This window comes from Balaenoptera physalus (genome assembly GCF_965194825.1).
Source record: "Balaenoptera physalus genome assembly, chromosome: 4".
NCBI classification, from domain to species: Eukaryota; Metazoa; Chordata; class Mammalia; order Artiodactyla; family Balaenopteridae; genus Balaenoptera; species Balaenoptera physalus.
Window position 1 is genome coordinate 85,518,335 of NC_138891.1, and position 12,176 is coordinate 85,530,510.

Consider the following 12,176-nt stretch of genomic DNA (forward strand, 5'->3'; position numbering starts at 1 on the left):
GGGCCTAAGGCAGGGTTTTACAGCCTTGGCCCTGTTGAGATTTGGGGAAAGATACATTTTTGTTATGCAGAGCTATCCTGTGCATTGTAGAATGTTTAGCAGCATCTCTGGCCTCTACCCGTTAGATACCAGTAGCAATTTCTCCAGTCTTGACACTTAAAAATGTCTCTAGACATTGCCAAATGTCCCCTGTGGGAGCAAAAATTGCCCGAGGGCCACTGGCTTAAAGCAAGATGTGGCTTGTGTAAGGAAAGAGAGCTGGAGAATTCCTTCAGAGGCCCAGAATATTCATTCAGTTAGCCATTCAGCAGGTATTTATTGAGTCCCTACTATCTTCCAGGCACTCTTCTGTGTATTAAGGCTATAACTACGAATAGACAAAGGCCTGATCTCACGGCACTTCCCTTCTAGGGGAGGTATGCCATGTGTTCCTGACCAGCTGGATCCCTTTCCCTCCATACAGCTTAACAGCAAATGCTTCAAGCCAACTGAGGGCCAAGAAAAGAAAAACACAAGTTCATATTGAAGACTCTTTTTCAGTTTAGGAACCTCAAAAATGGCTATGATTTAAAAATGAAACTTGGCAAGTGATTAGTTCATATGTTTTAGTTTATAATGTGTTTTAATCATTTTTGGGTGTTTTCAAAACAAATGGTGAGATTAGGGGTATTTTTCCCTTCTATTTTTGGCCTCTTTCCTCTGGAGAGTCCTTCTCTTGTGTTTAGTTTTGGTGTTCTTAGTGTATTTGAAGAATACTTTTAAGTATTTGAAATGTGTGCACGTGGATGAAAGGAAATGAGGAAGAAGAAACATAAGACTTTGTGATCCCTGCTCAAAGACCCACACGCCAGCCCCAAAGCCAGTATTGAGGTACCACTTCCTCAGGGAAGCTTCTCACGAGCCTCTCGCGGCCAGGTCCCCTAACCCAGGAGTTCTTCTAGCTCTCTTCACACAACCTCATCACAATCGTAATTAAGAAACGGACTATGAACTTAGCCGTTCAGGTGTTTCCCTTTACAATGTAGGCTCCATGGGGGTCAGTACCATGCCTCCTCTGCCCACAGTTCTGCTATCTTCAGCACAGGGGCTGACACACTGGAGGTGCTTAAGAAATACGTGTTGAATGACATTGACTGACTGAGAAAGCCAGCTTTGGGGATGTCCTGCTCAAACAGTTTTCACCTGTGCACTGCCTGTGGATTACCCTACCTCCACTCTTGGACTTTATCGTGTTGATCTTTATTTTGTAGACTCTGAAGTAATGTGTAAACTCCTAAAACTATTATTAAATCAGAAAGTCTAAAGAACCGCTTAAGGTCATTAACCTTAGGGATATTTCAGGCTTATATGTAGATTGCAGGAATGTAAGGGAAATAACAGGGCATGGTATTTAGGAATATTTTTAAGTCTTAGTACTGCCCTGGGCATTGTTCAAGAGTTAGAGGGTTTACAGAATAAATGCTTGTGATTGTCAATGTGGGGCACAGAGTAAAATTACATAATTTTTTCACTTGTTTTCATGTTTGATGTCTGTTCCCCCCATTAGAATTTAAGTTCCATGAAAGTGGAGAACTTGTCATATCTATAACTTTATCCTTGGTGCCTAGAATGTTATTTGACCCATAGTAGGTATTCCATAAATATTTGATCAATGAATAAATGGCAGGCATTCAATCAATCCTATGTTGATTAATAGATTAACTGCTTATTAGTATTCAAAAAAATACAGTAACATGATGAAGTTCTTATTCATTCATTCAACAAATATTGTTTGAGCTTTTCATATATACCATGCATCCTCGTATCCTAGAGCAGTGTCTAGCACATAGTAGGTATCAATTCAGGACTTGATGAGTGAATGAGCTACTTAGTATTCCATCATACTCAAAGATGTTTATTTATTAAATGTGTTAGTGTACTAGGGCTGCCATAACAAAGTGCCACACAACTGGATGGCTTAAGTAACAGAAATTATTGTCTCACAGTTCTAGATGCTAAATACCGAAGATCAAAGTGTCAGTAGGATTGGTTCCTTACAAGGGCTCTGAAGAAGAATCTGTTCCATGCTTCTCTCCTACCTTCTGATGATTCGCTGGCAATCTTGGGTGTTCCTCAGTTTATAGAAGCATAACCCTGATCTCTGCCTTCATTTTCACATGGCAGTCTCCTCATGTGCTTGTCTGTGTCCAAACTTCCCCTTTTAAAAGGATACCAGTCGTATTGGATTAGCAGCCCATGCTGCTCCAGGATTGCTTCATCTTTGTTAATCATATCTGCAATGACCCTGTTCTCAAATACAGTCACATTCTGTGGTACTAGGGGCTAGGACTTCAGCATATGAATTTGAGGAGGACACGATTCAACCCATAACACTAAAACAGCAGAGATCTTCAGGTAGTAATATTTTTAAAGTTACTTTCTATTTTGAAAACATCAACTTCTCAAAATAGCATCTAGTTTTATAATTCTATATGGAACTCGATGTGGTGATATTAATAACGTTTACTATATTACACAAAAACGTGTGTGTTTATAGAGAGGAAACATGAAGAAAGTCCCAGAGGCATGAATGTACAGAGTACATTTTGTTAAATGATGTATGACCAGAGAATGGGTTACATGGGGAAGACTGCTAGAGATTTTGAAGAGATTTTATATGAATTCAAGGCATTCGGATTTTATTTTGTAGACATCGAGGAACCAACACAGAAGTCAAAACCTATTGAACTGTAGAAGGGTACTAAAAGGATGAATTTTATTGTATGTAAATTATTCATCAATGAACCTGACTTTATAAAGAAAGAAATAAAACAAGAAGGTTGAAGAATAGATCTTAGGAACTAGCAATTCAGAGGTTTTTGGAGACCTTGGCAGTTTAATTGGAAACACAGGTAGAGAAACCAGATTTTATTGTGCTGAGGAATAAATTGGAGTTTAGGAAGCTCGAAAGTGGTTCAAAGGAGGGAAAGATTGGGTCCACAGAAGATGGTTTGTTATTTGTTAGTTTGTTATGGTTGTTATTGTTTGTTTTACATGTGGGCAACTGAAGCATGTTGGCATGCAGTAGGAAAATGGATAATACAGAAGAAAGGAGTAAGTGATATAGTTGATATAGTAAGATCCTGGAGGAGATTATTAGTGCCAGAGAAAAAAGTCTCTCAGATGTTAGGGATGGGTTCTGACAGAGGTAACATGGTGATGGGACTGCCATTTGATGGTTTCTGTCTTCTCTGTGAAAAAAGAGGCAAGGTTAATCCAGTAACTGAGAATAAGGAGTAGGAGGTAAGTTACAAGGAGTTAATTACAATGATAAATGGAAACTGGGGATTAAAAAAGGAAACTGACTAGGGAAAGATAAAAGAATTGTAAAGTAGTTCCAGAACCCCAGCTCAAGTTGGAAACCAGGACTCTGGAAGGGCACCAGGCTGTCCAGTTTTTCAATTTTTCCTCAGCATTGCTCAGCAGCCTGGGAGCTGAGGCAAACATACTTGAGTGGGTTCTTCTGGCCTCAAGAACTAGCGAGCTACAATTGAGAGCCATACATGAGGAAACTAATGGTGGATGTCTTAAAATTAACCATGAGGGCCCAGACTGGTAGAGAAGAAATTGGAGATTAATAGCCTAGGAGAAAAGAGAAAAAAAAAAGAAAATCAAAAAGTCATGGTAAGAAGGCATTTATTTTCTGGAGCCGTGTATATCCCAGGAAGGAAGTCTGCCCCTACCACACATACCTTTTGCCACTGGTCGCAGAGAAATCACAGAAAGTAGACTGAACACTTTGGAGGACATAGTCTGGACTCAGAAACATAGCCTGGAGTTCAGAGTTTCATTCCCAACTTTGCCAATAACTTAAGACTGCCATCATTACCACCATTATCACAGAAGGCTAATCCTTAGGAAAAGAATATACCTGTGTGTGTAAAAGTGGAAGAAAGAGGAACCTTCCATGGGACAATGGCGAAAATTGACAAGAGGCAAATATTTTTCCTTCTTGCCTCAGATTCCAAAAGCATACTGATGTTTCCCTCAAAGCATGCTCTTTTATCTCTCTTATTTTAAGATTCTCTGTTTATTCGGTTACAGAATCTCCAGAGCTGGCACCCTACTTTTGGCACTCACTCTGCCTTTCTGGGTTTCCTCTTTCTTCTTGTTTCCTCCTGTCCTTGGCCATTGAATGTTGTCATATGTCCCAGCATCTTCCCCCACCCGGTGACCAAATAAAGTATTTCCATAAGCTTTGTATTAGAATTTTTTCCAAGACGACAAGTCTTAAAATGGCGGTGCTTGGTTACAGGATACATTTAGGTACCTCACAGATGACACGGTGCAGCTAGCCCTTCATTCCCTATGCAGTCAGATGAACCTGAGCGTCTCTCTGGAATTCATAAGGCACCTCTGCTCCTGCGGGCCCTGCCTCCATATGTTAGGGTGGCAGAGAAGCCACCCATGTTACCCACTGTGAGGTGCCATGCTCTGGTTATCCTTTATTTGCTTGACAACGCACAGGGTTTAGTAGTTCCCCAAACCCAATCAGAATTCCCAAGCTTCTTCTCTTGGTATTGTCATATATAAGTACAAAAAATAATTTGGGGGAATTTCAATAGACAGCTCTAAATTCCCTTTCTCCTTACAAATATGAATCCTTATACAATTCCATTTTCCCCCATTTTTTTTCCTGCTCATGATTCTCTTATAGCTCTTTCCAGTGATGCTAAAAACCAGCTGGTCTGGAGATTAATATGACCAGACATACCATGAATTTTTTAAATCTCAAAATTCCCAGTTTCTAGTTCTTGGTCAATCAAATATAGGTTGTATTTTCTTGTGTATATATAAATGTACAGTATATCATCCTGTCTTCTCTAATTTTTTTTTTTTGGTCTCACTATTCCCTAAAATTGTTCCTAAGTGCTTCTTTGTTAGAAAGAGGCAGAGGAAAACCTGAAGAATGGAGGGGGAAGAAGTATGAAGTGATGGAAAGAGAAAGCATACTAGGGAAGAAGGGAAGCCAATGAGGAGATGGAAAAAAATAGTGATTTCCCTTTTCCCTGGTTTCCTCAGAGCACTTGTATGTTTGGTTTTGATATTCCTGTCACCTAATGCCCCAGATGACCTCTCCCTAGCAATGTGCTCTACAAAAAGAATTTATTTCACTGCCAGTGAATATCTCCTATCTACCCAACAAGCCAAAATCTCCTGCCCTAGCAGCTTAACATCCTCTCCAGCCTTCCAAGCCCCTTGCCAGCTGACTCCAGGGACTTGGACCCAGGGCCATTAGTTCCACTTTCCCCTGGCGCATGCTGGCATGGAGAGTGTTAATGGCTGATGTAAGTCTGAAAAGAACTTAGGCAATAATTTGGTTTTACTTTATTAACATCCAAAATATAAACAGGTAAACTACATGTTGAATTCATTAATTCTTCCTCCACTGTTTAAAAAGATGAGAACTGCATTTTTAAAAAAGGGATTGATTGGTGTCATGTACGTATTCATTCACTCCTGTTTATACAAGATAATAAGAATATTAACGTGGAGGCAGAGCAGTAGAACTTATAATTCTATCACCACTGTTTATGTAAGAAGAAAATATCTGAAAAGAAACAGGGAGAGAACATTTGCTGCTCTGTACATACATTAAATTCTTGTATTTTTGTTTATAAGGCATTTGAGGGAGAAGAAGTTTAACAAGTTGAGGAGGAGTTAGTGATCTTTATACCATGTTCACTGCAATTGACCTAAGATAGCTAAGTTTAGAAAAGACAGAAGTATAATGGAGGGGGCACCTCCTTACAAGGAGCAGAGAGACCAGAGACATGTGCTCCATTAAATCCTTCCTGATATTGAGCTTATTTAAGATTAGGATTCTCTGCTGGGTGCTGAAATGTTCTACCCCAGTGAGTAGTGAGTGTTGTGTCTGGGAGACCATTGACTCATAATTTGCCTGTAACTCAAGATACGCTTCTCAGGAAATGAAAATAAAAGACAAAAATGCTGTTTTAAATAAGATTGTAAGGACCCATTTCAAACAAATAGTTCTGGGAAGACATTTATGATATTTTCTGGACTGTTTGAAAAAGAAAAGGTAGTTGGTGGTGAGGTAAGGGTTTCTTATCTAAGTTGACATTAACTGAGTTGATAATATAGGCCACAAAGGGTCAGATTATTGATGAGGGCTTAATGGGTGTCACAGGGCAATTGAAAACAGTGAATAAGGAACAAGAAGTGTTATAGGTAGGTGGTTATATTTCTGATAACCTACCTAAGTGGGCTAGTAAACTGTTAGTGATAATGGAGACATAAAAACTCTCTAAAGTGTACATTAGAGTAGAGGTCCTTGAGAGCGGGAATGGAGTCCAATTAGCAGAGTAATTAATAGTAAACTCTGAAAAAACTTCTGTTAAATTAATGAATAAATGCATGCCGCCATCTGGACAATGCTTTGCATGTTCTCCCTTATCTAACCAATTCTCAAGGAAAGTTCATACACTTTCTTAGTCTCAGTTACAAACACAGGTGTCTCTCCAATGAGAGAATTAAATTTTCACAAGGGCATAGAGTCACTGATTGTTTTTAATTTATTCATTTCAATCCTCGTTCACATCCCTGTTCTTGTTCCACTTAGGTAACCATATTCTGTTGCAGTTGGACCAATTGTGCATGCAAGTGATGAGAAATGAGATTAGAGAGGTAGTGAGGGATTGGGGCTCGCAGACTATGGTAAGTCCTTTAGAATCCCTTAGCATCAGTGATGGGCAGGAGTCTTTGAAATCATAACAACAATCCTACTATAGGTTGACCAGATGAAGCAGTTCCATCCAAGGGCTGGAGGCACAGATGTAAGAGCTTGATTTGGGCTATAAATCAAATATAAAATTTCCAACCAGTGTAAATAAAAGCAGTGTCTCATTTGGACCCTCTTTTTTGCCTATTGAACCAGTTTTACCAACCTAACACTTTCAGTTGGCAGCCATGCCTATAAGACGCTTAGGGGGAAGTAGTGAATGTGTTTTAGAACTTTCATAAGGCCTGCAGTTCAAAAGCATAGGATTTAAGACACTTCAAACATGAATTTTAAACGTGAGAGGTTTTCCCTTGTACTTACTGACTACTGTGCTAAGAATTACAGAACTCCTGGGCATCAAATAGTGTGTGCATAAATCACTCTGCAAAAGAAAGAGGGGTTGAAAGTTCACACAAGACGTGCATGTTCTATGGCCAAGTCCTACCAAAATGAGCCAATTTGCCACACTTACTTTTGAGAATGAGAGAGGTCTGATAGTTTGCCTAAAATGGGACATTCAGGAGAGGTCATTTTCTTGTCCATTTATGTATAAATCGTTAAAATTCTGAAGCTGTATTCTAGTATAACTGAGGGAAATAGCTCAGAATTTTTCTTATCACATACCAGAGATGACAGACTTAAAATCTGATGGCTCTTTTGATAGCTTCTGAAAGAACTAGAACTTGTCTGGCTCCATTTGTCTGGCCAAGATGTATTTCTATGATTTACCCGTGGAGTTTTTAGCAGAACCTTACACTTACTGTCTAAATTAATGATATTCCCTTCTTTTGCCATAACAAAAATCACGCTACACTATATACATTATGTTAAAGATTTTTTATTTTAGCATGTGGACATATTCTGTAAAAGCTTTTTCAGTTTCATCATGTTGACAAGCTGATTCCATTAAATCACCCACCATCATCATGTTCACTTTTTTCTTTTCTTTTTTGAAAAGTTAGAAAACAGCGATCATCTTGGAGTTTTCAAGACATTCACTTTGGCAAAAATAAATCTGGAAAAACATGAGCCTATTCCTTGAAATGGAAAAAGGATGGGTTGTGTCGTTCTTCTCATTGGCCCTTCTCTTGAAGCTGTTAAAGATGAGGAAGGAGGCTGTGGGTCTCTTTAATTTTTTTCCAGTAAAATGGGATTTTAAAAAATTTTCTGGATATAGCTCAAACTTCTCTACCTCAGTATTTATTATGTATTATTTGTTATTTAAAATAGAAACTTCAGTAAGTTGGATGAATAGCATGAAAGAGTTTCATTCAAGCATTTTTGAGCATTTCTGCACTGCTGGTAAAATGTTATTTGGTAATGTTTTAGGGCCACACTTCTGTTTTGAATTAGAGCAGATATGTCCCAGCTCTCCCACCACCAGGCTTTCCTCACTGAGAAGAAAAAAAAAATCATCTGATCATGCTACTGCTGGGTCATTTAAAACATTGAGTAGGTGTGTGAAATGAGGGGAAAAAAAAAAAAAAAAAGCTCAGTATGGGGTTAATTCGCTCTGTAGAGTTGTGGGTGGATCACTTCCTCAGGACCAACTCATGCAGAGGAACCACACATGTACAGACTTCTAAAAGTAAAAGAAAGCCACGAACCTTCAGACTTCGTGGCACAAATTGATTGCCTTTGGAGGTGAGAAATACTCACTGCCTTTGGTCAGGGACGAGTGGACCTCACTTGAAATATCTGGGCAGGCCACTGTCAGATCCTGAAAATGAACCTGCGGCTTGAGGAGGGCTCTAGCAAATTGGGCACTTTCTGAAATTTACCTCTGCTGAATCTTTAAATTCATGTCTTGCTCAGTTTCTTTTAATGTGCCTTATTTTCTAGGTCTCATCTTGGAAACAACATAATTTCTTCCTGAAAATATGGGTGAATTCTTTCTATTTTCATAATTGTGTTTCACAGGCTTCCACGGGTTCCCTGCCTGCTGAGATAAGCTCAGCCAGGGTTTGGCCTGAAGGATTCCTCTAGGTTGTTTACAGTCTAATCCTTTCATGAAGTGGAAGGTGAAAGGGCAGACAGGAAACATCCTCAATTCCTAGATCATTAATAGGTGAATACAAGAATTCAGGGGTTTATAAGTAAATTTCACCCACAGGGTTTTCTGAGGCAGAAAGATACTGTGAAAAAGTCTCCTTGAGCACCTGCTCCTAAGAGCCAGGAACCAATGGAGATTAACCAGGAGGAAATCACTAACAAAGAACATGTTTGTAAAGTTTCGGAGCAAACCATTTATGTTTTCTTATGTTTCTGCCTAAATTACTCTGACATCAGTAGGAACACTTCACAGAGTGTATAGACAGAAAGTCCCACAATGTTTATAACTTCCAAAAGGAAATATATATATACACACACACATATATATGATATATGCATGTATATGTATGTATCTTTATTTGCAGTTAAACTATAGGCAATATTGCTTCTTGAGATGGGGAATCAGGTGACGCCCTTGGGCAGTAAAGCTGAACAATCTGTAGAGTCCAGAGCAAAATCCACCTCCACCACCATCACCACACACACAAACACATAATCACCAAATACCTCCTTCATTACCTTGGAAAAACCTGCATTTGGATCTTGTAGAGACAGTTAAGAAAATGACAGTTCCCCTAAGAAGAAGTATTAAAAGCAGTTAAATTAATAACTTTTCAGATAACTGAGAGCAGGTTGGGGTTGAGGAGGATGGAGAGCTGACTGAGTGTGTCCCCAAAGAGGCAGTCCAGGTCACATTTGTTTCTTTTTCTTCAACTGCCTGATGATAGGAATGTGGATGTAGAAATAGGAAGGGATGGAGGGAGGGAGCCAGGAGTAAGCTTTATGAATTCTAACAACATTATCAGCTTATTGTACCACAGGCTTTCAAAATTCCAGTTGCTGGTTAGCTTGACACCTTTGCTGTTCAGTTCATTCATTTTTTTTTTTTAACATCTTTATCGGAGTAAAATTGCTTTACAGTGTTGTGTTAGTTTCTGCTGTATAACAAAGTGAATCAGCTATATGCATATGTATATCCCCATATCCCCTCCCTCTTGCATCTCCCTCCCATCCTCCCTATCCCACCCCTCTAAGTGGTCAAAGCACCGAGCTGATCTCCCTGTGCCATGCAGCTGCTTCCCACTAGCTATCTATTTTACATTTGGTAGTGTATATATGTCATTGCTACTCTCTCACTTCGTCCCAGCTTACCCTTCCCCCTCCCCGTGTCCTCAATTCATTCTTGACATTCGAAACAGCATAAGCAATGGCTACATGTACCAACCATTATCCTAGTTAGGTGGTCAAAGTCAGCTTAATGCTGGCTTTATTTTCTGTACTGATATTGAACAAAATGTTTCTCTTGAAAGGTCTTAGACGTCTATCCTCCCAGCTCCTGATTACACCAATAACCAACCTCCAGAAGTCATTAGTGAAGACTAGAATAATATCCTATAAAAAGTCAGCTATGAAGAAATTGGCGTAGTTTATCTCTGATTTGTGTCCTTATGAAAATAATGGTTTGCAAAATAAAACTACATTTCTCTGTCTCAATCTCTTTTTTTAACCAGATCTTTACAAGTTACATGGGGACTGATTTTTTTTCCTAACAAAGGTTGAATAACACTCAAAGGCTTTAGTAGCCAAAGTCCATCTTTAGAAATAGCTTTCTTCTATAATGTACTGCCAATTTCTTATGTGTGTGTATTTTGACCTTCCTGATGCCTCTGCTATGGGCTGCCTGTTGATTGGTACATGTTACTGCTTTGCTTATAAGAGTTGGGCAAGAGTTCAGTGATCCAGTCCAAATCTGGGCCATAGATAGAAAGGGCTCATCTTCTATTTAAGAAATGTGGCAAACTGCTTTAAATGAATTTGGTTCAGACAAGGTCATTGGAACTGTTCATCTAATCCTGTGTGCCGTATGTAATGGACACTTCTGCTGAGCTCCAAAGCTGCAAGGTAAATAGATAAGAAAGCCAGTAACTTGCCGCCCCTGTTAGAGCTTTCCCTGCGTCTGTCATCAGATTTACATTCTTAGTCATATGGAGCCCATTTTGGCCACTTAAAAGTATTTGTTCACTGGTTCTCTTGATGTCTTTGAAGATAGTCCTGGGAATAATAACAGTGAATTCTTACATTATTTTCTGGTCTTTTTTCTAACTTTAAAAAAAAATTGGATATTGAATTTAAATGCATATTCATAACAGGTTTATGAAATATTCAGCTAAATTTCTTGGACGTGAAAGAATTAATTGTTAGAATGTTTTACTGTAGCTAATCATTATGTTAAAACCATAGTAGATTCAAGTATATTTTTGCTCAATTCTATTTGAGTAATTAATATACACTTGGCAAATTGAATCAATACATAAGCACTATATACACTATTTTGAATTTAGTAACTTACAGACTTGCTGTGTTGCCTTATCCTCGTCTAACCATAAAATGTATTTTACTCAACTGTGTTGTGATTCTGTACAATTTTGGGAGTCAGCATGTTATAGGATTTTGTAGTCATATAGAGCAAAACAAGACTAGAGAAGTATTGAATTCACCCTCCTGACTGGAGGCAGAGCTGTATTTATTCCATCCGAAATAGATGAGGATCTTTCCTACTTTTAAGTAACCGTGAAGATAGAAATTTCATAACAGCTCTTAGCAATCTATTTGATTATTTACCACTTGTACATTTAAGATGTTCATCCTTAAGTCTTAACTTAAATTCTTCACTGGACAGTTTAATATCATTTCGCCCTAGGACAAAAATACCTATCATTATTCTCTTTATAACAACTCTTCTTATAGTCAGAAAACTATGAAGATACACCTCAGCTCTTTCTTTCTTAAGTGAAATTATTCCAGTTTTTTAAACGTTTACTTTTATCTCTGTAGCTCTTTCTGTACAAGAGTGGCAAAGGGGACTATTTTAAAAAGTTCTGTCATACATGATGCCCCTGAGAAAGGCACTGCATATTTTAATTTCACTGTGCCGATGTAGAAATAGCCACAGCTTTTTCATTATATGCTGATGGACAGAGCATTTGTGTTCATTTAACCTTGAGGCTGAAACTTGTTCCCAAAAAAGTAACTGACTCATAGCATTAGCTAGACCCAAGAATAAAGAGCATCAGTTTTCTTAATCTTAAAGGCTCATTTTGCCCCCCACTCTAAAATGCACTAAAATTAACTTTTCCTTGCCCTCTCTCTGGTGCTATTTGTTTACTGATTTAACAACTTTTTTCTATCATCTTTGTCTCCTAAAATAGATGGACAGCATTTATTCAACAAACATTGGAGCGTCATGCTGTGTTTAGGACACTGTTCTAGGCTTGGGAGATTCTAGTGTGAACTGTTAGCAAAGGCTCAGGAACAGAGGTGTCCTGAGCATGTTCAGGGAGAG

At 38.6% G+C, this 12,176-nt stretch overlaps 1 protein-coding gene across 10 annotated transcripts in view; it reads left to right on the forward strand.

Moving 5' to 3' along the window:
* The window catches only part of ZBTB20 (zinc finger and BTB domain containing 20), an 814,580-nt gene that overhangs the window by 607,708 nt on the left and 194,696 nt on the right, over window positions 1-12,176 (forward strand). The window contains exon 1 of one of the 10 annotated variants that reach the window (XM_082460048.1): window positions 8,363-10,735. The exons of the other annotated variants lie outside the window; for them this stretch is intronic. The gene's annotated coding sequence lies outside the window, so the exon portion shown is untranslated. Of the gene's footprint in view, window positions 1-8,362; window positions 10,736-12,176 lie in introns of those variants that run through there. 10 annotated transcript variants of the gene reach the window in all.